The sequence below is a fragment of the Papio anubis genome, chromosome 3 (assembly GCF_008728515.1).
Source record: "Papio anubis isolate 15944 chromosome 3, Panubis1.0, whole genome shotgun sequence".
Classification (NCBI taxonomy): Eukaryota; Metazoa; Chordata; class Mammalia; order Primates; family Cercopithecidae; genus Papio; species Papio anubis.
Window position 1 is genome coordinate 69,727,406 of NC_044978.1, and position 27,437 is coordinate 69,754,842.

At 38.2% G+C, this 27,437-nt stretch overlaps 1 long non-coding RNA gene across 1 annotated transcript in view; it reads right to left on the bottom strand.

The window, feature by feature from the left end:
- Positions 1 to 348: 348 nt before the first annotated feature.
- LOC103884589 overlaps positions 349 to 27,437 on the bottom strand; it is a 107,257-nt gene continuing 80,168 nt past the window's right edge. Inside the window, exon 4 of the long non-coding RNA XR_002522170.2 lies at positions 349 to 3,439. This is a non-coding gene — a long non-coding RNA (uncharacterized LOC103884589). The remainder of the gene's footprint in view (positions 3,440 to 27,437) is intronic.

The window sequence follows — 27,437 nt, forward strand, 5'->3', positions numbered from 1 at the left end:
TGTTACTTCTCTTTCTATTCAAGTCCTCAACATCCATGTCGAGTTTAATCTTTGAATATGAAGTGGGAGAGTGTATATTTTTCTGAAAAGCTTATTAATTTCCATGGTTTTCTCTACGTGTTTTTTGGGGGTTTTTTGTTTGTTTGTTTGTTTGTTTTCTTTTTTTTGAGACAGAGTCTCGCTCTGTTGCCCAGGCTGGAGTGCAGTGGTATGATCTTGGCTCACTGCAACCTCTGCCTCCCAGATTCACACCATTCTCCTTCCTCAGCTTCCCGAGTAGCTGGGACTACAGGCACCCGCCACCACGCCCAGCTAGTTTTTTGTATTTTTAGTAGAGACAGGGTTTCACCGTTAGCCAGGATGGTCTCGATCTCCTGATCTTGTGATCTGCCCACCTCAGCCTTTCTACGTGTTCTTATCTGTAAAATGGGAAGAGTTAACACATGAAAAGTAGAGCCTGCCCATGAATGAACGTATCCACTGACAGATGACATTCTTCCAGCCACTGTTTTTCATCCTGCTTGCTATTATTATTATTATTATTATTATTATTATTATATTATTTATAGCAAGTATTTCTCTCTATGATAGTTTTGAAAGGACTCTTACATAGTGTCCCTTAATAAGAAGAAATCCATAACCTAAAACAATGACCCTATTCACATGGCATTTAAGCTAAGAGCCTGAAAGGTCATGTAGGAGACTGGTCAGTGTGGTGGGAGAAATATGGAGAGGGTGCAAACCTTCTGACAGGTCAGACGGCTCTGTGTAGCTTCTGGGGAGAATAAACTGAAGGCAGCTGTTCTCTTACCCTGAGGCAGAGGGCAAGGATTAGGTAAAAGGAAGTGTAGGGGAATTTAGGTACAAGTAAGTAGGTACAGGGGAAATTTAGGTACAAGGAAGTATAGGGGAAACAGGTTTGTTTACTTATGTTAACCAGGAACCGACCTTTGGTAATTATTTATTTTAGGTGCTTTAAATTATGCCTAATCTCTAGGATGACACAAAGCAAAGTCACCCTCGCTTTCAGGATTACAGAAAATCAAGAATTACCGTCACTTGTAAAAGGCTCAAGCTTTTAAGTAATTAAGCTGGGGTTCAAGTTCAGGCCTCACTCGCTCTTAAAGCTGTGCTTTTTCTAGCTCAACAAGCACTGTCATAAGTAGTTACCTCCTTACTTTTTCTTAATTGTGCCCTTCCTTTCCCCGACTTTGTCATGGCCAAGTTCAAGCCCTTATCATGCCTCATTGAAGCATTAAAAATGGTTCCAGATTTGCCCCCTTCAAATACACCCTACACATTGCCACCAGAGTTATGTAACAGCAATGCAGATTTAACTGTGACTACTTTTCTTATGTCAACAAATCACTTCAATTACGTGCCAAGCTTTCATCCGAGCCTGTGAAGCCTCCATGACATCTGCCTGAACTTCAACAAATCCACATCTCATGTTTTAATTTCTGGTAATACAAAACTACATTTGGTTCCCCAGGCACACCCTATTATTCATTGTGCACTGCATTTTTGTTCTCTTTTAGTGGAATAAAAGAGAGTTTTAGACACAAACATGTGTGACCAGGTTTGGGGTGGAGAAAAGGTGATGACTTCCATGACTAAAAATCACCTCGGGCATCTCTCCTCCAGAAATGCTGGCCACCTCTTATTCCTCAAGCTGAATAAGAAGAATCTCTTTCAAACTCACAGCGCCCTGTGCCTACTTCTCTTATTATTATGAAATGTTCTATACATATTTATATTTCATTTAGCTTTGTTTCTCCAGTACTTGGTAATAATAGAAATTTAGTAAAAAAATTGTTGAAATAAACTGAACCAACTTGCCCAAGAATAATACCTAAGAAATAGAAGAATCAGTACTTAATCTATGTGGTTAAAGATTCAATTGCAAGTCCTTCAATTCAAGTCCTTCTTGAAACATAATATGGAGCAGAAGAGCTAGATCACGTCCTTTCATAAACCTATGGTAATTGTTATCTTGGGAGCAAATAATAGAGAAATATTTGTAAACATGTGATGAACCGTTAGTATCAATATGTTGTAAATCTCTGCTAATTTCTAGTATGGATCAGTGTATTTCCGAAGTGTCTGAAATACAGCACCAAAGTTTGCATCTAAATGAAATATGTTCATACCAACAATGCCCTTTAGTAATCTTATAATTACTGCATTGCCTGGTACTGTTTGCAGACATTCAGTTATTAAATACAGATTTAGATGCAAGGAAGGAAATCACAATTTTTCTTGTTTTGCTCTCTACTGAGAAGTAATTGAAGACTTAAATAGAAAACAAAGCATGAAAGACCTTCCACAAACCAAAAGTTAAACATACATTAAATGATCATTATCTTTTATCTTAGGAAAATTATGAAAATGGAGAATATTTTATCTACTACCTATAAGGGGTGAACATATATATTAAATATTAAAAGAAAGAATTTCAAATCAACTCCTTGAGACTGATATTGCCTCCTCGCTGGATTTCAAATTAAAATAATTTCCCCTATTGAAAGAAATGCCTCCCTTTCTTTCACTGGATCCCCTCTTTCATTTACCTCTTGGATGTGAGTGTCTCTTGGATGCAAAAGAGACTTTGGCTCTTTTAATCTCTTTTGTATTCTGTAGATTTCATCAAGGAACTTCACTTCAATTAACACTCAGAACCAGATTACTACCAAGTTCATGACTTCGACCCGTTCATCTCTTCTGCCCTCCATCCTTTTACAAATATCTTGTAGACATTTGCAGGTGGCTATACAGGAATTACCTTAACCTCAGCATATCTGACGAACCTGGTCATCTTCTGCACAAAACTTAGTCCTTAAACACACATTCCTTATTCTGGTAAATAACACCACCCAGTTTGCATCTAGCTTTCCCCTGCTCTCTCCCCTTCATCCAGTTTTTACCTAGTCATGTTGATTGTTCTTCCTAAACATCGCTTAATGTGGCTCCTCCTCTTTCACCCCATTGTAATTCCTTAATTAAAACATCCGTCATTTCTCACTGCACAATTGCAACAACTGGTTTTCCAGCCTCCAGTTTCTTTTCCAATCATACTTTTATTCTACTGTCAGAGACATATTTCTATACTGACAGTCTGATCACATGACTCTCCTGATTGAAATATTTCAATGTACTTCTACCTACAGGAAAGAAAATTCAAACATGACTTTTGTAATATGACTTACCTCTCAGTAACAGGTCATCTTCCATCCCCAATGTCTTTGCCTTTTTCATTCGACCTGGCATGGGTCATGTTATGCCCTCTGCAAAATTATCCTTCTCTTTTCTTCCTCTCTCGCCTTCTATTATTCTCTACCCTGTAACTTCCTGGAGAAATATACTCATCCTTCAATCTTGGCTGAAATGTAACTCTTCCTTGGAATCCTTCTGTGGTTCCGTTAAGCCCTTTCTGCCAAAGCTGTGAACACAGAAGCATCAGAGTTCTTCTTAGAGCTGGTTGGTAGTGCCGAATCTCAGGTGTGCCCCAGATCTACTGGGTCCCATCACACCCCAGGTGGTTTTTATGGATGTTAAAGTTTAAGAAGCCCTGTGGGCAGCTATTTCTACTCCCCAAACCACAGCAGTATCAGCAGCACCTGGGAACTTGCTGAAACTGTAAATCACAATCTGATAAAAGACTTGTATTCAGAATATATAAAGGATTCTCAAAACTCAATTTTGAGCAACCAACCAACCAATTTTTTTTAACAGGCAAAATATTTGAACAGACACTTCACCAAAGAAGAGGTACACATGGCAAATAAGCAACTGAACAGATGCTCAACCCAATTTGTCACTAGGAAAACTACTGGGAAGTGTAACTATTTACCTATCAGAATAGAAATAACAACAAAACCTGACAATATTCACTGCTGCTAGCAAGAATGTGAAGCAACTGGAACTATCAAATATGGCTGGAGGAAATGCAAGATGGTGTAGCCACTTTGGAAAACAGTCTGTCAGTTTCTAATAACATTAAACACACACTTAGTACATGACCCAGCAAGCTGTTACTCAGTATTTACTCAAGTGGAATAAAAAATTATATTCTGGCCAGGCACAGTAGCTCACACCTGTAATCACAGCACTTTGGAAGGGTGAGTTGGGCAGATTACTTGAGGTCAGGAGTTCAAGACCAGCCTGGCCAACATGGCAAAACCCCATCTCTACTAAAAATACAAAAAATTAACCAGGCACAGTGGTGCACCCCTGTAATCCCAGCTACACGGGAGGCTAAGGCAGGAGAATCTCTTGACCTGGGAGGCAGAGGTTGCAGTGAGCCCAAATCGTGCCACTGTACTCCAGCCTGGGCAACAGAGCAAGACTCTGTCTCTAAAAGAAAAGAAAAGAAAATAGAAGAAACAAACAAATATTATATTCTGACAAAAACAATGTAGATAAATGTTTATGACAGTTTTATTTGTATTCTCCAAAAACTCAAACCAACCTAAATGTCTAAATGTCCTTTAACTAAGGAATGAAAAAGCTAACTGTGTTTCATTTACACAATGAAATGCTACTCAGCAAAAAAAAAAAAAAAAAAAAAAGGAATGAACCATGGATGTGCACAAGAATATAGATAAACCTCAAAAGTATCATGCCAAGTGAAAGAAGTCAAACTTAAAGGCTGCATACTATATGATTATTTTTATATGACATTCTGGAAAAGGGAGAACTATGGGAATAAAGCACAGGTTCATAGTTGTCAGACTCATGATATGGGGTGGAAATGACTACAAAGGAACATGGGAGAATTTTAAAGAGTGATTGAACTGTTCTACATCTTGCTTTTGGTGGCAGGGTAATTATATAACTTTTCATTTGTCAAAACTCACAGAACTGTACACTAATATGGGTGAATTTAATGTATGCAAATGATACTTTAATAGGAAAATTAAAAACATTGATTATACAAAATACTGTAATCCATTCATTCTAAAGCAATTTCTTTACATTTTAACACTTCTGAAATTGTGAGTCATCTTATAATCAATGGCAATTAACATCAGGTCATGGCTCCAATGGGCAGTGTTTCTTCCCAGTGAAACAAAAGATAATTGTGTATCTCATAAACAGTGTTGTTATTGATTTGATGAAATATGGTATGCACATGTACTTTCTCTGGTTAGTAAAAGTTACACACACTTATTCCGGAAATTGTATACAATACAAGCCAGACCAAACCAAATCCAGCAGCGTATCAAAAAGCTTATCCACCTTGATCAAGTGGGCTTCATCCCTAGGATGCAAGGCTGGTTCAACATATGCAAATCAATAAACGTAATCCAGCATATAAACAGAACCAAAGACAAAAACCACGTGATTATCTCAATAGATGCAGAAAAGGCCTTTGACAAAATTCAACAGCCCTTCATGATAAAAATTCTCGATAAATTCGGTATTGATGGAACATACTCAAAATAATAAGAGCTGTTTATGACAAACTCACAGCCAATATCATACTGAATGGGCAAAAACTGGAACTATTCCCCTTGAAAACTGGCACAAGACAGGAATGCCCTCTCTCACCACTCCTATTCAACATAGTGTTGGAAGTTCTGGCCAGGGCAATCAGTCAGGAGAAAGAAATAAAGGGTATTCAATTAGGAAAAGAGGAAGTCAAATTGTCCCTGTTTGCAGATGACATGATTGTATATTTAGAAAACCCCATCGTCTCAGCCCAAAATCTCCTTAAGCTGATAAGCAACTTCAGCAAAGTCTCAGGATACAAAATCAATGTGCAAAAGTCACTGGCATTCTTATACACCAATAACAGACAGACAGAGAACCAAATCATGTGTGAACTCCCATTCACAATTGCTTCAAAGAGAAGAAAATACCTAGGAATCCAACTTACAAGGGATGTAAAGGACCTCTTCAAGGAGAACTGTAAACCACTGCTCAATGAAATAAAAGAGGACACAAACAAATGGAAGAACATTCCATGCTCATGGATAGGAAGAATCAATATCGTGAAAATGGCCATACTGCCCAAGGTAATTTATAGATTCGATGTCATCTCCATTAAGCTACCAATGACTTTCTTCACAGAATTGGAAAAAACTGCTTTAAAGTTCATATGGAACCAAAAAAGAGCCTGCATTGCCAAGACAGTCCTAAGTCAAAAGAACAAAGCTGGAGGCATCATACTACCTGACTTCAAACTATACTACAAGGCTACAGTAACCAAGACAGCATGGTACTGGTACCAAACAGAGATATAGACCAATGGAACAGAACAGAGCCCTCAGAAATAACACCACACATCTACAGCCATCTGATCTTTGACAAACCTGACAAAAACAAGAAATGGGGAAAGGATTCCCTATTTAATAAATGGTGCTCAGAAAACTGGCTATCCATAAGTAGAAAGCTGAAACTGGATCCCTTCCTTACACCTTATACAAAAATCAATTCAAGATGGATTAGAGACTTAAATGTTAGACCTAAAACCATAAAAACTCTAGAAGAAAACCTAGGCAATACCATTCAGGACATAGGCATGGGCAAGGACTTCATGTCTAAAACACCAAAAGCAATGGCAACAAAAGCCAAAATTGACAAATTCTGTCCAATTAAACTAAAGAGCTTCTGCACAGCAAAAGAAACTACCATCAGAGTGAACAGGCAACCTACAGAATGGCAGAAAATGTTTGCTATCTACTCATCTGACAAAGGGCTGATATCCAGAACCTACAAAGAACTCAAACGAATTTACAAGAAAAAAACAAAGAACCCCATCAAAAAGTGGGCAAAGGATATGAACAGACACTTCTCAAAAGAAGATATTTATGCAGCCAACAGATACATGAAAAAATGCTCATCATCACTGGCCATCAGAGAAATGCAAATCAAAACCACAATGAGATACCATCTCACACCAGTTAGAATGGCGATCATTAAAAAGTCAGGAAACAACAGGTGCTGGAGAGGATATGGAGAGATAGGAACACTTTTACACTGTTGGTGGGATTGTAAACTAGTTCAACCATTGCGAAAGACAATGTGGCAATTCCTCAAGGATCTAGAACTAGAAATACCATTTGACCCAACCATCCCATTACTGGGTATATACCTAAAAGATTATAAATCATGCTGCTATAAAGACACATGCACACATATGTTTATTGTGGCACTATTCGCAATAGGAAAGACTTGAAACCAACCCTAATCTCCATCAATGACAGATTGGATTAAGAAAATGTGGCACATATACACCATGGAATACTATGCAGCCATAAAAAAGGATGAGTTCATGTCCTTTGTAGGGACATGGATGTAGCTGGAAACCATCATTCTCAGCAAACTATCACAAGAACAGAAAAGCAAACACCATATGTTCTCAGTCATAGGTGGGAATTGAACAATGAGATCACTTGGACACAGGAAGGGGAACATCACACATTGGGGTCTGTTGTGGGGCGGGGGGAGGGAAGAGGGATAGCATTAGGAGATATACCTAATGTAAATGATGAGTTAATGGGTGCAGCACACCAACATGGTGTATGTGTACCTATGTATCAAACCTGCACGTTGTGTACATGTACCCTAGAACTTAAAGTGTAATAAAAAAAGAAAAATAAATAAATAAAATAAAATAAAATACAAACCAGGCATGGTGGCTCACACCAATAATCCAACACTTTGGGAGACTGAGGTGGGAGGATCACTTGAGGTCAGTAGTTCAAGACCAGCCTGAGCAACACAGTGAGATCCTGTCTCTACCAAAAATAATTTTTTTTGAATTTGCAAGGCTTGGTGGCATGCACCTATGGCTCCAGCTACTCAACAGGCTGAGGTGAGAGGATCACTTGAGCTTAGGGGATCAAGGCTGCAGTGAGCTGTGATTGCACCACTACACTCCAGCCTGGGCGACAGAAAGAAACCCTACCTCAAAAAAAAAAAAAAAAAAAAAGTACAAAATATAGACATGTAAAAGGAAAAGGAAAATTAGTCAATAATTCTAGTGATTATAGCATTATTGTCTTTTTACCATGCACAGACATCCATGCTTATAATTGAAAATATTTGTACTTTTGACAAATTACCTAGTTTTGAATGTCACCTCTACCACAGAATTGCCCAGATAACACTAGGTGACATTTTTTACTTTGTCAGTTTACTCAAATGACATCTGAGTTGGCCATATTGCCTATTGGTCACTTGAATGGATATCTTCAAACTTTTTTGTTTGCTTGCCTACTAGAAATTTTTTTTTTTGTAAATTTTACACTCAATCATATTTTTAGTTGATTTAAAATGTTTCATTGTAATTGCATATAATTTCTCCAATTATCCAATATTGGGAATAAAACAAATACTTAACTCTTCCAAATGCATCTAATGGAATTTGAATGCCATTAATATGTAATACCTCACTAAAAAATACATACACGGAAAAGTTGTTGTTCAGCTATGAAAATGTACATATTTCTTTTTTGTAACTCTACCATGTAATTTCATTCCACAGATTTTTATTCTAATTATACAATATCTTATACTTGAAAGTTTATTATTGATCATTTTATCATGCTTTCCCATACCAAAAATATGTATAGAAGTTTAAAATTTAAATTTTGTTTTCTTCCTTATAACCAAAAGACTTTATGTATTTAACAGTTTCTCCTGGGTTATTTTTATAACTATATTAGTTCATAGTTAATCAAAAGAACACCTGTTACAAATTTTGGTAAATAATCGTTTAATTTGAAAGTTTAATTTAATTAGAAGTGTACATCTTAATGAGATGAATAGGGCTATTTTCCCCAGTTTCACTATTTATATATAAATGGACAGGATTCTGCATTGATCTATGCATGTTTTTCCCAGTAACTCCTACTTGGAATTACTAAGTATCATAGGTCACAAAAGTGAATGCTTCTTGTTGTTGTTGTTTGTGTGTGTGTAAGTAATCAGCTGAAAACTCAGGTTCCTATTCAATTTTATGGAAAGAAAAAACATAGGAACTGTTTGACATGCAAGTAAATTTGTTACACGTTATATTAAAATAGAAACCTTGGACACGATCTCTAATTCTCTTGTCCACACCCTCCTTTCTCTGCCATGGTCAGCACTTTATTTGCACAAAGTCACTCTTTCACTTTCATATTTGAGTAAGACACTATACTTAAAGAATAGGACCTGGTTTTCTGAGCAGTCACCAAGATGTAACCAAGAGGTATGGGAGAGCTAGATCACTGTGGATGTAAATCTTGATCAAGGAGAAGAGGAGGTGGAAGGGAGCCAAGGAGAAAATTTCCCCCTCCTTTTCCTCTCATGGACTACTCAGAATGGAAGTTCCTCCTTTTAACCCTTCCAGAAAAGTCTAAAACACAGAGTGACTGTGACTGCTAAACAACTTGCTATGTCTCTTTGTGGTTTTGTTATGGTAATCAGTATAGTACACTGCTTGCCTCTCTTCTCCTTCCTTCCGTTTTCTTTGCTGCCTTAGGCTTGTACCTTCCATTTGCAAAGTGTTAATCCTGGCAAGAACTGTGAAAGGCCTGAGATTTTACCCTGTCTGCAAGTTACCAAATGAGCCTGCCACAGTTTCACAGATGCTGACAAGAAGACATGAGACTTCTGGGTCAGAGACAAAGAACTTTAATACTGACAACACAGCAGGCAGTGAGTAGTGTGAACTCCATGTTTACATTGGCTTCCTTTGTCCACCAAGCCACCTGGAGAACAATGTGCTCGCAGTAGATTTCTGTAACAGCTGAGAAATCCCAAGCTTGGGAAACTCTCGATCTTTTAAAGGGTCTGCTAGTAAACCCACTCAACCTTTTCCCCAAAGGGGAATATTTTCTTTATTATCTTGGTCAAAAACAATTCTGCCTTCTGTGCCCAGGGGTGATGACACTATCTCTTTTTTCCAAGGTTTTCTGCTACACAAATGTTCCTTGAAACATAATTTGAAACAAAAGCTGTCACAGACGTGACAATTGGTCTGATAGCTAGTTTATAATTTTAACTTTTATTAAAAAGAGATAGAAAATATTTAACATTTTTATGATCAAGTAAGAGGAGAATTCATGGTAATCAGGATAAATCTCACATGACATGACTTGAAAAAACAGATTTTAATCACTATTGAACAAAAAACATTAAGTCTGAAAGAAATTTCATTACAATTTTAACCATGGTTTTTTCTAATGTATTTTAAATTTTTCAATATTTCCAGAAAATAATCAATCATATTTAAAACAAAGCTTTACTACCCTGTGTTTTTAGGTTATTCTTTGGTGCTTTCAAATATTAGAGAATAATATTGAGAAGCATAGGAAAGCTTTCCTGTCATTTAAATATGCAGAAAATATTATTTTTAAGCATTTAACAATTGTTACTGATGCTCTGTCTGCTATTTCCTTAATGAACTTCCTTCTGGGAGTTCAAAAAAGAATTTTTATGAAATAGGAGACAAAAGAAGTCTGGGCACAGTGGCTCACACCTGTAATGCCAGCACTTTGGGAGGCTGAGAGGGGATGATTGCTTGAGCCCAGGAGTTTGAGACCAGCCTGGGCAACACAGTGAAACCCATCTCTATAAAAAATATGGAAGTTAGCTAGACATGGTGGTGTGTGCCCGTAGTACCAGCTACTTGGGAGAATCCCTTGGTTCTGGAGGTAGAGGTTGTAATGAGCCAAGATTGTGCTGCTGCATCCAGCCTGGGTGACAGAGCAAGACCTTGTCTCAGAGCAAGACCTTGTCAAAAAACAAACAAACAAACAAAACACCAAAGAAGGAAATAAGCAACATTGTGAAATAAAAATTTATACCTTTATACATACCTGAATTCACCACATTCTTAAGTGGCAAAAATACCAGTTTCTACTTCTGGGCTTTATCCTTAACAAAAGTATGTATGAAGCTGGGAGAGCCTAAAAGCCCTCTAGGTTGATGGTGCTATGATTAATCACTAGAAAAGACTTCCCCTTCCTTAGGCACCCAGACTTGTTTAGCCTTCAGAGTAATGCACTTTAGTAAGTTATAAAATGAATGAGGAATTTGCATATCCTTTATAAAGTGGTACTTGGGCTTTTGTGAATATAGTCTTGCTTTCTGGCAGAACAATTTTGGGGAAAAGCTACATATGGAAGTAAAGTGTCAGAAAATTGATTCCTTTAAAACTCTTCATGTTCAGGTATCTTGCAAAATGTTCACATCCTCCCAGGTTGGCACCACTACACTATGCTATATTGTACTTCTCAAGATTGGGAAGGATGCTAAAAGCTTATGAAGATTATCAGTAAGTTACTGATTTACAAAAGCTCAAAAGTGCCTCAGTAAAATAATAAAATCTAGTCTTATTGTCATGGTTAGAAACAAGACATAAGGAAGATAATATGGTTTAACCCAAGAAAGAGTAATAGCATTAGATAATTTTGTATCATCCTACCATTTTTCTTAGGATTGAAGTTCTTTTGGTCCTCCATTGCTGCCCCACTTGCTCTTTCCAGGTATCCGTGTACTGAGATATTTCATTTGCTGCAGCAACATACATTCCTTTAGGAACTTCCCTGGATAGAGTGGAATCAGTCTGCTACAGTGATCTTTTCTAGGACATTTTCTCAACCTCCCACCCCAGGTTGAGCTCACAAAACTTAAATGTAGTAGCAGTTGTAAACTCCTCTTACTGTTTCTTTTACTACATGGTGAGAAAATGCATTAGAGAATAACAAAGAAAACTTACCTTTTTGTCATCTTGAAATTTAGAAGTCCAACTATATTCAAAGCACTATGGAAACTTTGCGTAATTATTGGTTCTTTAAAACACAGTTGGATTTTAGACTATTTGCTTTTATTGTATTGAAGAACTATTTAGAATTAGGTTGGCATGTTTCAGAGGTCCTAAATATAATTTTATAATGTTAAGTGGTAGACTCAACATTTAAAAAAACTCTAAATTTGCAACTAAAAATATATTGTAATTGTAAAAAACAAACAAACAAAAAACTAAAAAACCAAAAAACCTTTAATACCTAATTAGGATACCTTGCCACAAGGTGGCAGGGGAATGCCTTCGTTTCATGAACTGAACTACTTGATAAAAACTATTATTGCTATTTATTTCATTTATTTGATTTTTATTGAAATCTAGGATCAATTGGAGACCAGTATTAGCGAGGTGGTAATCATTAGCAAATTTAATCATTGATTGATGTAAATTACTCTCTCTCTCTCCTGTATCATCATGATGTTTTGATGACATATCAACTATAGCATCAAACATCTCCTCTAGTCTACTGATTGATAACTTGTAGTCTCTGGGGATCTCAAAGACCCTTTCAGAGGCTTCGTAAAGTCAAGAATATTTTATCACTAATGCTAAGACATTTTTGCATTTTCATTCTCATTTTCTCATAAGTGTATGTACAGTACAGTTTTGCAGTGGCTGCATGACATGGGATAATATTATCATACTGACACTTAAAGGAATGCATTATTATCGTATACTTGTATTTGAAGTTTTTTCAGTTTTAATTTCTAATGTGGTAAATATTGATAGATATAAGCTAAACAAACAAAAATTCTTTAGGATCCCCAATAATTTTGAAGAGATTGAAGGAGTCCTGACACCAAAATAATTTTAGAAGTACTTCTCTAAGTAGTTAATTAATTCTAATTAAATGTATTCTCAGCCAACACAGGAACAGAAACCAAACACCACATATTCTCACTCATAAGTGGAAGTTTAACAACGAGAACACGTGGACATATGGAGGGAAACATCACACACCAGGGCCTGTAAGGGAGTGAGGCCTAGGGGAGGGATAGCATTAGGAGAAATATCTAACGTAGATGATAGGTTGATGGGTGCAGCAAACCACCATGGTACATGTATACCTATGTAACAAACGTGCATGTTCTGCACATGTATCTCAGAACTTACAGTATAATAAAAAAAAAAAGTACATGTATTTTTCTATCTCTCCCTAGGATAGGAATTTTTATCAAATTTACCTTTGGATCCTATCCTATTGACAATTTAGCACTGACCATGCATAGTAGGTATCCAAAAAAGAAAGGTTTGTTGAAAAACAGTACTGCTAGGTGAGAGATATTAGTAGAATAGAACAAGTATTCATGGAGACTTTAAAAACAGATATTTAAACTTTCCTCATTAAAACTAAAAAACAAAATAATTAGTTCTAATGTACATCTTCAGGTAAAAACTTAAACCATGTATAATTTAGTCCCTTTGAAATTAAAATGCAATAGTACTTTGCTGACGAATTTTACCTTTATGTTCTACAAATTTGTATCTCCTATGCAAACTTTTGTTTTTTAAGTTAGCATATTTGATAGGGTTTGGCTCTGTGTCCCCACCCAAATCTCATCTCGAATTGTAATCCCCACATATCGAGGGAAGGACCTGTAATCCCCACGTGTCTAAGGAAAAGAGCTGCTTGGATCATAGGGGCGATTTCCCCCGTGCTGTTCTTGTGATAGTGAATGCATTCTCATGAGATGTGATTGTTTTATAAGTATTGGAAAGTTCCTTCTTCGTGCTTCTCCCTCCTGTCGCCATGTGAAGAAGACTCTCGTGATAGTGAGTACATTCTCATGAGATGTGATGGTTTTATAAGCATTTGAAAGTTCCTTCTTCATGCTTCTCCCTCCTGTCGCCATGTGAAGAAGGTTCTTGCTTCTCCCTCACCTTCTGCCACGATTGCAAGTTTCCTGAGGCCTCCCCAGCCGTGTGGAACTGTGAGTCAATTAAACCTCTTTCCTAAATTACCCAGTCTCAGGTATTTTATAGCAGTGTGAAAATGGACTAATACAGGAAATTGGTACCAACGTAGTGGGGCACTACTATAAAAATAAGCTGAACATGTGGAAGAGACTTTGGAACTGAGTAATGGGCATAGATTGGAAAAGTTTGGAGGGCTCAGAAGAAGACAGGAAGAGGTGGGGAAGTTTAGAACTTCCTAGAGACTTGTTGCATGGTTTTAACCAAATGTTGATAGTGGTGTGGGCAATGAAGCCCAGGCTGAAGTGGTCTCAAATGGAGTTAAGGAACTTGTTGGGAACTGGAGTAAAGGTGACTCTTGCTATGCTTTAGCAAAGAGACTGGTGACCATTTGCCCCTGCCCTAGAGATCTGTGGAACTCTGAACTTGAGAGAGATGATTTAGGGAATCTGGCAGAAGAAATTTCTAAGCATCAAAGCATCCAAGAGGTGACAGAACATAAAAGTTTGGAAAATTTGCAGACTGACTGTGTGGTAGAAAAGAAAAACCCATTTTCTGGGGAGAAATTCAAGCCAGCTGCAGAAATTTGCATAAGCAAAAAGGAGCCAAATATTAATAGCCAAGACAATGGGGAAAATGTCTTTAGAGCACATCTGAGAAATTCATGGAAGCCCCTCCCATCACAGGTCCAGAGGCCTAGTAGGGAAAAACTGTTTTGTAGGCTGGGCTCAAGGCCCCACTGCTGTGTGCACCCTTGTGATTTGGTGCCCTGCATCCCAGCTGCTCCAGCTCCAACCTAACAGGGAACAAAGTACAGTTCAGGCTGTGGCTTCAGAGGGTGCAAGCTTCAAGGCTTGGCAGCTTCCACATGGTTTTGGGTGTGCAGGTGCACAGAAGTCAAGAATTGAGGTTTGTAAACCTCCGCCTAGATTTCAGTGGATGTATGAAAAATGCCTGGATGTCCAGGCAGAATTCTGTTGCATGGGTGGAGCCCTCATAGAGAACCTCTGTTTGGGCAGTGCAGAAGGGAAATGTGGGGTTGGAGCCCTCACACAAAGTCCCAACTGGGGTACTGCCTAATGGAGCTGTGAGAATAGGGCCACTGTCCTCCAGACCCCAGAGTGATAGATCCACTGACAGCTTACACCATGTACCTGCAAAAGCCACAGACACTCAACACCAGCCCATGAGAGCAGCCATGGGGACTGAACCCTGCAAAGTCACAGGGGCGGAGCTGCCCAAGGCTGTGGGAGCCACCCTTTGCATCAGCATGCCCTGGATGTGAGACATGAAGTCAAAAGAGATTATTTTGTGGCTTTAAGATTTAATAACTGCCCGGTTGGATTTCAGACTTCCATGGGGCCTGTAACCCCTTTATTTTGGCCAATTTATCCTATTTAGAATAGGAGCATTTATCCAATGCTTGCCCCCTCATTGTATCTTGGAAGTAACTATTAATAACTTGCTTTAGATTTTGCAGGCTCCTAGGTGGAGGGGACTTGTCTCAGATGAGACTTTAGACTAGGACTTTTGAGTTAATGCTGGAATGAGTTAAGACTTTGGGGGACTGTTGGGAAGACATGAAACATTTTGAAATGCATAAAGGACATGAGATTTGAGAGGGGCCAGGGGCAGAATGATATGATTTGGCTCTGCATTCCCATCCAAATCTCACCTCAAATTGTAATCTCCACGTGTTAAGGGAGAGACCTGTAATCCCCATGTGTTAAGGGAGGGAGGAAATTGGATCATGGTGGCAGTTTCCCCCATGCTGTTCTTGGGATAGTGAGGGAGTTCTCACAAGATCTGATGGTTTTATAAGTGTTTGACAATTCCATCTTCACATATGCTTCTCTTTCCTGTGACCTTGTGAAGAATGTGCCTGCTTTCTCTTTGCCTTCCACAGTGATGGTAAGTTTCCTGAGACCTCCCCAGCCATGCAGAACTCTGAGTCAATTAAATCTCTTTTCCTTTATTAATTACTCAGTCTCGGGTATTTCTTTATAGCAGTGTGAAAACAGACTAACACAATATTTTACCATGGAGTATCATATTCTGAATACTGTTTTTTCCTTATAAAAGTTATAAAGTCTTTTATATAGAAGCTATAAAAACTGAATAGGGAGTCATGCTTAATTATTCATTGAGGACACAAGAAGTGTTTAAAGCATCAGAAACACAGAGATATTTTTATAATGCAATATCATGTGAAACCGGAAATTAATCACTGAAAACCTATTTATATAAGATATGGAGAATTGGCGTACTGAGTACAGCCTTTCAAACATAGGCAAGTGCAGCTTGCTTCCAGAAATGCTGATAAGAAGAAGCATCACCATAGAGGAAAAGCCTTTAGACCCCTACAATCAAGAGAGGTTTGGGGGCTGACCTACTACTTCTGACTACTCTGGATACAAATTTTTATTGAAATTATCAGCTGGTTTTACTCAATTTCTTTTCTTTTTTTTTTTTTTTTTTTTTTGAGATGGAGTCTCACTCTGTCACCCAGGCTGGAGTGCAGTGGCACCATCTCCACTCACTGCTAGCTCCGCCCCACCCCCCCACTCCCACCCTGGGTTCACTCCATTCTCCTGCCTCAGCCTCCGGAGTAGCTGGGACTACAGGTGCCCGCCACCATGCCCGGCTAATTTTTTTGTATTTTTAGTAGAGACAGGGTTTTACCGTGTTTGCCAGGATGGTCTCGATCTCCTGACCTCGTGATCTGCCTGCCTCGGCCTCCAAAAGTGCTGGGATTACAGGCGTGAGCCACCGCACATAGCCTCAATTTCTGTATTTAAAGTATTTAAAGTAATATTTTTCTTTGTATAATTTTGAACTAAAACATTATTAGTAACTGAATTCAAACTATAGAATAAGAAAAAATATACAGTAAAGTTTTAATTAGTATAATTATGCATTGGGCCAAAACCTCATAAATAATATTGTGTGATTCTAACGTTTCCTTCAATATTTTCAAACTATGGAACTGATTATACTCTTAGGGGGCTAAGAAAATGTTTTAGAAATTAAATATTTTCTCTCTCTTATTAAACAGAGGTTTATTGTAAACTGATTTCTGTATTCCACATCATTTATATCTCATATGAGACTTGCTAGAATTTTTCCTCTCTTTTATCAGAATTAATATCAAGTATTCTTAGGTTCTCCAATTACAGTTGTTCTAAGTTTCTGCTTTATTTAAAGATTCTCCACAAACAATTCCTGCAGCTCTTGAATTTGTTCGTAGTTATATAGAATGCAATGAGCTTTCCTCCCATCCAATGTGTGCTATAAATTCGTGCTACAGCTGCTTATCATGTAAGAAATGATGGCTCTATTCATGTCGTACACAGCTTTCAATTTCTCTTCCTGTTCTGCCTGCAGAGTCTCTGTTTTCTCTATAAGGCATAAGGCAGTTTTTTATTTTTTGGAGGTTTGTTTCTGGAGGTCCCACATCTTTTCATTTGCTCCATACTGCACTAGGAAAGATTATATAGATCAACCCTTAATTTTTGTTGCAATTATCTCCCTGATTGTTTAACTTAAAACAGAATTTCCCTCACCAAACGCTATTGGAAATAAATTTTGATTACATGACATTCTCTTAGTCAGTCAAAAATCCCCTCTGATCATTGAAACCAGTTTATGTTCATTGTAGTGTGGACAATGCTTATCCTTCTTTCATCCTGCCTCTTCATAGGACGGAATCCAAATTTCCCAAATGCACTTTGTTACATTTTTCAAACACACCCATCTTTCCAATGGCAACCTAAAGACCTTTTAAAGGAAACTTAACCCCTTTACTATTTCTACATCAAACAACAAAACCATAAAGAATATTCCCTAAAAATGACTAAAGATTTTGTCATTTTAATTTCAAAATCTCTGAAGCATTCTTCAATTGAAAGTATTGAGCACAATTGTTTCCTGAGGAAACACACTAAGTAGGCTGGTGTCAGGGTTCACAGTTGGACTCCTCCTAAGTCCATTAAATGTCTACTGCTTTTTTATCTGTGTCTGAAAAAGTGAAGACCTGGCACATTTATTCAAGTTGTTAATGGGAAGCAAAATTCTATTATTGACAATAAAGAGAGATTTCAGATTATGTTCCTTGATCAAATACTCTGTTTAATTGCTCTACTTCCCTTTTTACTTTTTGTATAACAATAATCCTATAACAGGATATGTAAATAAACTCAAGGCTAGAGCTGAGGGTGGAAGGAGGGAAGAAAGAAAGAAATAAGAGAGAAGTGGGCTAAACCCAGATGGTCTTTACCTCTTCCATCCTCTTCAAACCATCTTGTTGTAGGGCAGTGAAGGTTAACTCAGACATCACCTTTCTTGAACTCCAATTTCTCTCCCCAATTTAGCCCAAAGCATGAGGAAACCACCCCTGTGTGTGATTTAGATGGGTGGCTTACTGCTAGAGGAGCCTATCCCAGGAGGGTCTCCCTGACAGTAGTAGTGTGATACTGTGACAGAGTACTCTGGGTGCACTGACAACCCTGGAAAGCAGATGGCACTGACCTCTAACTGTGAATCACCGTCTTATATGTTATCAGCACGTTATTATAAGGATTAACTGTTCAAATTCAAAGAGATAAGATAGAAAGACAATCCAAAAGGATAAAACAACAAGTCATACATGAATTAGTATAGATAATAAAGGCTGCTGACTAACTTCATAATATGCATAATATGCATTTGGCTTTATAATATAGAGATTCTTTAAAGAGAAGAAAATAAACCTTTCAAGGATGCCTTCTCTCACCATTCCTACTCAACATAGTATTGGAAGTTCTGGCCAGGGCAATCTGGCAAGAGAAAGAAAGAAAAGCATTAAATTCAAACAGAGGAAGTCAAACTATCCCCGTTTGCAGATGACATGATCCTATATCTAGAAAACGCCACAGTCTTAGCCCAAAAGTTCTGAAGCTGATAAACAACTTCAGAAAGGTCTCAGGATACAAAATCAATGTGCAAAACCACTAGCATACCTACACACCAACAACAGTCAAGTCGAAAGCCAAGTAAAGAATAAATTCCCATTCACAAATGCTGCAAAAAAACGTACCCAGGAATACAACTAACAAGGAAGGTGAAAGATCTCTACAAAGAGAACTACGAACCACTGCTCAAAGAAATCAGAGATGACACAAATAAATGGAAAAATATTTCATGCTTATGAATAGGAAGAATGAATATCTTTATAATAGCCATACTGCCCAAAGTAACTTATAGATTCAATGCTATTCCCATTAAACTACCATTGGCATTCTTCACAGAACTAGAAAAATACTACATTAAAATTCACATGGAATCAAAAAGGAACCCAAATAGCCAAGGCAATTTTAAGCAAAAAGAACAAAGCTAGAGGTATCACACTACCTGACTTCAAACTATACTACAGGGCTATAGTAACCAACACAAGATGATACTGGTACAAGAACAGACACATAAACCAATGGAACAGGATAGAGAACCCAGAAATAAGACCACACACCTCCAAATATCTGATCTTCAACAAATCTGACAAACACAAAGAATGGGGAAAGGATTCCCTAGTCAATAAATGGGCCTGAGATAACTGGTTAGCCATATGCAGAAGATTGAAACTAGACCCATTTCTTACACCATATACAAAAATTAACTCAAATGCATTAAAGACCTAAATGTAAAACCCAACACTACAAAAACCCTGGAAGACAACCTAGGCAATACCATTCAGGACACAGGCATGGGCAAATATTTGATGATGAAGACACCAAAAGCAATTGCAACAAAAGCAAAAATTGATAAATGGGATCTAATTAAACTGGAGAGCTTCTGTGCAGCTATATATATATTATATATAATATATATATTAACAAATTATATATATAAAATATATATTATATATATTACATATATCAACAGAGTAAACAACCTACAGAATGGAAGACAATTTTTGCAAACTATGCATCCAACAAAGATCTAATATCCAGCGTCTATAAGGAATGTATAAGGAATTTATACATATATAAGAAACTTTAAAAAATTTCAAGAAAAAAGCAAACAACTCCATAAAAAAGTGGACAAAGGACATAAACTGGCACTTTTCAAAAGAAGACATACATGCAACCAACAAACATATGAAAAAAAGCTCAACATCACTGATCATTAGAGAAATGCAAATGAAAACCACAATGAGATACCATCTTGCACCAGTCAGATGGCTATTATTAAAAAATCATAAAATAACAGATGCTGGTGAGGTTATGGAGAAAAAGGAATGCTTATACACTGTTGGTGGGAGTGTAAATTAGTTCAGCCATTGTGGAAGACAGTGTGACGATTCGTCACAAACCTAGAGGCAGAAATACCATTCAACCCAGCAATCCCATTACTGGGTATATACCAAAAGTCACATTATAAAGTCACATGCACATGTATGGTCATTGCAGCAGTATTCACAATAGCAAAGACATACAATCAACCTAAACGCCCATCAATGATAGACTGGATAAAGAAAATGTGGTACGTATACACCATGGAATACTGTGCTGCCACAAAAAAGAACAATATCTTGTCTTTTGCAGGGACGTGGATGGAGCTGGAGGCCATTTTCCTTAGCAAATTAATGCAGGAACAGAAAACCAAATACCACATATTCTCACTTATAAGTGGGAGCTAAATGTTGAGAAAACATGGACACATAGAGGGGAACAACACACACTGGGACCTTTTGGAGGGTGGAGGGTGGAGGGTGGAAGGAGGAAAAGGATCAAGCAAAACAACTAATGAGTACTGGACTTAATACCTGGGTGATGAAATAATCTACACAACAAACCCCCATGACACAAGTTTACCTGTGTAACACACCTGCACTTGTACCCTTGAACTTAAAAGTTTAAAAAAAGCAATTTCATTTTTCATAATGGATTTTCTTTTCTAACTTATGCTCATAGGCCATAAGCTGAGATTACATTTTTTTATTGCTTTCAGTTTGCTGGCCTTGGACCATTCTGCCTTTGAACTAATTTTATGGCACGCTGAACTTCTGCTTCTTTACCAGTTTCTTCTCAAAGGAAGAAAACTGCAGCCCTGACACCTTCAAAATGACAACAAGCAAATGAACAAACAAAATACCTCCTCCAGGATGTGGAGGCAAAGCCTTTTTCTTTGAATTAAAGGTCCACATTTGTTCACAATGCTGTTATTCTACCCGCAGGCTTGAAAAATGGGCCGAAGGAAACATCGGACAAATAACTGTATGGCAAGAAACCGAGCAGACAGATTGATTCTTCATTAGTACCTATGTAGAGCCAAGACCCTCATGTATAATGGTAAGCATCAAAGCAAAGCCTTAGTAAGCATTAGGTGCTACTTAAAGCATACTAACACATGATAGAGGCTTTTCTTATTGGAAATACATGAAAATAGGTATTATGTGCTATATAACATGTGACATAGTTTGGATATTTATTGCCCCACAAATCTCAGTTGAATTGTAATCTCCAGTGCTGGAGATGGGGCCTGGTGGAAGGTGTTTGGATCATGGGGGCAGATCCTGCATGCCTTGGTGCTGCCTTTGTGATGGTGAGTGAGTTCTCATGAGATCTGTTCATTTAAAAGTGTATCACACCTCCCTCCCACTCTCTTGCTCCTGCTTTCACCTGTGATGTGCCTGCTCTGCCTTCACCCTCTGTCATGACTGTAACCTTCCTGAAGCCTCCCTAGAAGCCAAGCAGTTGCCAGCAACATGCTTCCCATAAAGCCTGCAGAAATGTGAGACAATTAGACCTCTTTCCTTTATAAATTAAAAACAAAGAAAATGCACTATTTTATCAAAACAACATATTGTTAATGATGACAATGACGGATGATGATAACGGATTGTTAATATTATTTAGGTGCTTTTTCTCACAGAGGTAAGGAACATTACTGTATTAGTCAGAGTTCTCTAGAGAGACAGAACTAATGGACTAGATATACGTATAAAGGTGAGTTTATTTAACATTAACTCGTGATCACGAGGTCCCACAATAGACCATCTGCAGGCTGAGGAGCAAGGAGAGCCAGTCTGAGTTCCGAAACTGAAGAACGTGTAGTTTGATGTTCAAGGGCAGGAAGCATCCAGCACAGGAGAAAGATGTAGGCTGGCTGGGAGGCTAGGCCAGTCTCTCTCTTCACATTTTTTGCCTGCTTATATTCTAGCGGCACCGGCAACTGACTAAATTGTGCTCACCCAGATTAAGGGTGGATCTACCTTTCCCAGCCCACTGACTGAAATGTTAATCTCCTTTGGCAACACCCTCACAGACACACCCAGAATCAATACTTTGTATCCTTCCATCCAATCAAGTTGACACTCAGTATTAACCATCACAATTACCTATGTCCACAAATACGGAATTTGTTTCATCTCTTTGTCTATTTGTAAGTTCAATGCATATATTCATTTATTTGTTTAAAGAAAAAAATAAATTCTGTCTGAAACTATTTCGTCTAATACTGGTGGAGGACGTGGTACTCCTGGGTCAGAAATAAAGGCCTTTTTTCTTTTTTCTCACAGGACAGCAAGCCGTTTGTGCATCAGCTCCCCTGCGCAAGCCTGCAGGGAAAATGTGAAGGAGGGTCTAGGAGGATGCTTGCCTGTGCTGTAGGTTGTATTACAGAAAAAAAAACCAAAAACCAAAAACCAAACAAACCAAAAACACTGCTCTTGGAGAACCTACCACTTTATAGCGAGAGATAAGGAAATGAACCTCTTTGTCCCAGGAGGAACATGACTTCATTTCTCAAGGTTGCTCTGGAAAATAAAATCCTAAGAAGTGTCTCAGGTGAAGAGTACTGATGGTCTTGTTAGAGGCATTTGAACCAGGGCAACTCCATTTTGAATAGGGGCTGGGTAAAACAGGGCTGAGATCTACTGTGCTGCATTCCCGTATAGTTAAGACATTCTAAGTCACAGAGGAAGATAGGAGGTCAGCACAAGATACAGGTCATAAAGACCTTGCTGATAAAACAGGTTGCAGTAAAGAAGCCAGCCAAAACCCACCAAAACCAAGATGGCCATGAGAGTGACCTCTGGTTGTCCTCACTGCTATACTCCCACCAGTGCCATGACAGTTTCCAAATACCATGGCAATGTCAGGACGTTACCTATATGGTCTAAAAAGGGGAAATGTGAATAATCAACCCCTTGTTTAGCATATTATCAATAAATAACCATAAAAATGGGCAACCAGCAGCCTTTGGGCCTGCTCTGTCTATGGAGTGGCCATTCTTTATTCCTTTACCTTCCTAATAAACTTGCTTTTGATATAGGAGTTAAAAAGAAATTATTTAGGCCAATAGTAAGGGTAAGAAGTCCTCTGTAAGATTTCCCTTTTAGTAAAAAACAGCCCCCAAATTATTTCTTTTCTAACAAAAAAGCAGCCTGTAAAATTGAGCTGCAAACATGGATAAGCAAGCTGAAAGCTTACAGGGGTGAATGCCAGCAGCTAAAACAATAGGAAAAGGCTCCCTGGGGGCTAGGTATGGTCAACATGGTGGCTCCATCTTCCCTTTTCCTTCCAAATCATGCATACAGTAAGGAGCAGGCAACATGCTGCTGGCCAGGCAAAGACCCATTTGCATAATAGAAGATTAGGGTAGAGCAGCCGTCTTCCCTGCGTTTTATGTAAATGTCACACCTGGTCCAGCCAATCTTTGGTCCCTATGTAAATCAGACACTGCCTCCTTAAGTCAGTCTATAAAATCCGGTGCACTTTGCTATTCTCCTTTCTCTTTCTTTTGCCTATTAAACCTCTGCCACTAAACCCACTTCTTGTATGTCTGCATATTTGATTTCCTTGGAGTGAGGAGACACACCTTGAGTATTTACCCCAGACAAACGATGCCGCTTCACTTTCATTTTACTCTACAGACTAGCCCTGAATTATTTCTTGAGCGAGATCCAAGAAGCCTCTCTTGGGGTGTAGATCAGGACCCCTTTCCAGTAACAGTCTTGCATTCTTGGCATACCTAAAAACATTTCTGACGTGCTCCCAATAACACCAGTGCTGCTGGTACATTGTCTATATTTTGAGTAGCAAAGAGTTGGGGTTCCAGTTAAAAAAAAAAAATCCAAGGTCCCAAGATTCCAAACCCACTGAATGCAAGTCTCCAGAAGGAGGTCGAGATTATGTTACCAAACACCCCAGGTGAGTCTTTCAGAAATGATAAATAAAAAAATTACTAGTCTAGATAATAGTTGTAATCTTGAGCAGCTGAAAATAGGTAAAATTAATGTGATCACATTTTATCTTCCCATGAACTTACATGCAGTTCTAGACATATTTTATTTTATGATTCAGGCTTAACTCACAGTAACTTTCAAGTCCCAGCTGACAGCTTGCGAAGAGTAGCAAAATACACCACTTTGTCAGAAGACTTCTTTTGAGCTGAAAGCAACTGAAAAAAAGCAGTTTACAAAAAGCCCTCTGCCCTCCCCGTTTGCCTAAAAGCGCAACATAAATTTGTAAAGGTGTCCACCTTCTCTCTCTCCAAGGAGGACAGAAGTTACTCACTAGAGATAACCTGCACCCTTATCAGCCTGAAGACTGCACCAGTGAGATCTACGTAACAAACCTTGCTAAAATTGGCCCTTATCTGCCATTAATTTCCCCGTATCGTTGCCTTTCCACAACTTGCCACACCTAGAAACTCAAAGTCTTTACCCTTTGTCTTATCATGTCTCTAAACATTTATTGTTCTTTTATTAAGATGCTATGTATGCCCAGAAGTTACTCATGCTGAGCACTCACATGTGTAAATGTTATGCACATACTAATTAATATGGTTTGAATCTGTGTCCCCACCCAAATCTCATGTTGAATTGTAATCATCAGTATTGGAGGTGGAGCCTGGTGTGTGGGGCCTGGATCATGGAGGTGGTTTCTCATGGTTTAACACCATCCCCTTTGGTGCTGTGGTTGCAATAGTGAGTTCTCATGAGATCTGGTTGTTTAAAAGTGTGTGGCACCTCCCTGCCCCCTTGCTCCTGCTTTGATCATGTAAGATGCCTCACTTCCCCTGCCGTTCTCCATGATTAGAAGCTTCCTGAGACCTCCCCAGGAGGAGAAGCTGCTATGCTTCCTGTACAGCCTGCGGAACCATGAGTCAATTAAACCTCTTTCTTTATAAATTACTCAGTCTCAGGTATTTCGTTATAAGAGTGCGGGAATTAATACACTAATGAACTTCTGTTTTGTTTTTCTCCTGCTTGTCTGTGTTTTGTTAGTCCAACTTACAGGGCTCCCACTGAAGAACCCAAGATAAATAGAGAAAAAGGGTTGTTTCCCACCCTGCACTTGGAATGAGAGAAGTGAAGTTACTTGGGTAGGGTCATTTTGAATGGGGGCCAGTGTGGAAGCCAGAATAGCTGAGATCCAGCCCTGAAGAAAGTTGGTCAACATCAGATTCTGTGGAAGTCCTCAATAAAAAGGGAACGTAGACTCCAACAAGAGCCAAACTGATAGGTAACTCTTTAGAAAGACATTCATTGTGGAAGCAGGAGGCAATGCTTAAAGGAACCTAGTGGGTAAGCCAAACAAAAGCCAAAGGTGGGAGAAGCTTAGGAAAAGACAGGGTTGGGGACCTAAGGTGTGATGTAGTTAGCAAGGCTCCAGAAATAGGAAGCCAGACACCAGCAGACGAGAACACCTTCCACTGAGGCCATTTTGTGTTACTGTTGTTTTAAGCCTCAATACCCTATCTCTCCCCAGAAAATAAGAATCTGCCAATAAAAGCTTAAATACCCCAACCTAGCAATGCTAAATAAATTAATGAAGCAAATATTTGTCTTTAAATATAAATCAGCACCTCTAAATTATGTTTCATAGATTTGGAATTGAGTTTCTTAAAACACATCACTGATTCATAATATTTAAAAGAATAGCATGATTAAAAGAGAAGACAGGAGAAACAAAGAACAAATTATTTAGACTGTATTCTAATTATTCTCATGATGTTTTTACCATGGTTCCCTAATGCCCCTTGTATATGATTTCTACCCCATCCTTTGTTCATCACAGTCAGTGAGTTTAAAAAAAAAAAAAGAAGAAGAAGAAAGATCAAGCCTTTAATCTAACAAGAAGCTGAAACAAATTTAAGATGCTTTTAAGTCAGTAGATGGAAACTCAAACGTATGCCTAATCATCTGTGATGAACCTCAGTATTAAATATATATAAAACATGCTGTACTCTCAAAAGGGTTCATTTTTATGCTTGACATCACCAATTATTATTCAAGCAGATAGCAAAAGATGAAGCTCAGAAGATGATTAAATAATTAGGCGGAAGTACCAATTGAAACATGCATACTTTGAAGTCTGTAATTTCAGCAAATGGCTAACATACACGAGTATGGAAAAAAACGTTTGCCTTTGCAGGATCTAGATGAAGATTAATAATTCAGATGCAGTGTTTCCAAAGTGTTTGAGAAAACTTCATAATCAACTTCCTCTTCATCATAATTTCCCAGATTTCTCTGTACCTTTCTTCTCTCAGAGGTCGTCTTATTCACTTCCCAGCTCTGATCATTATTTTCATACAGATGACTATAAATCTACCTCTCTGTCCCAGGGCTCATTTTGGAGCGTCAGACTCACATTTTCAGCTATTTCTTGGCTGTTGTTTCCTAAATCACTTATCTGAACCATAAATTCAGCATAATCCTAAACTAGTTTAACAACTTTCTCCTCCAGATGAGATCCTTCTGTGGTTTGTAGGTAATAGGAATTCCATTTCGTCATATGTTCATGTTCATAATAGCCAAGTTGTTTTCAGCTTTTCTTTCCCCTTCACCTCTAAAATTCTGTCAACATCTAGTCATGTAGATTCTATCTCCAAAGTATTTCTTGTATTCTTCTTCCTGTGACCCTCATTTACTCCACCTTGTTTACGTCCTTGTTATTTTTAACTGAAGCTCCATAACAGGAGAGAGAAAGAGAGACCTCCTGTCCATCTTGAGCACTGCTACCAGATTATTCTTTCTTATCCACAGAGTCTCATCTTACTCTGTGGCTCTAAATCATCAAGGGCTCTTCACTGCCTACCAAATAAACATTTACACCCTGATATTCAAGATCCTTCAAAATATACAGGCCTGGCACACATTCCCAATCTTATTTCCTGCTACTTTCCCTCAGTGCCTACACATTCCAGTCAAATCTGATTGCCCCTCCAACTAGAAACTGTGCTTTCATCCTTCTAAGGTGTGCTTCCCTTCCTGACACTTAAAAGGCAGCAAACATGATGGAGAGAAGGGCTGGGAGCTTTGGAGTCAGAGATCATGTTGCATTGCATTCCATTTCTCACTAATCAGCTGTCTAATTGTTGGCAAACTACTTCGCTTCTCTAATCCTGTTTTATAATCTGTTAAATGTGCATAATTCCTACCACACAGTTATAATTTTTATAATTATAAAATTATAATTTTATACTTATAAAGTTATAAGCTTTAAATGACATAATCCAGTAAAGGAATTCAGTTGTTCCTGCCCTCTTTCCTTCAAGTGGACAAATCTCAAACATTGTGCTCTCACTCCATTAACCCTTTCTTTATCTTCTAAAGCAGATATGATCTGTTCCTTATTTATTTTTTTTATTATTATTATACTTTAAGTTCTAGGGTACATGTGCATAATGTGCAGGTTTGTTACATATGTATACTTGTGCCATGTTGGTGTGCTGCCCC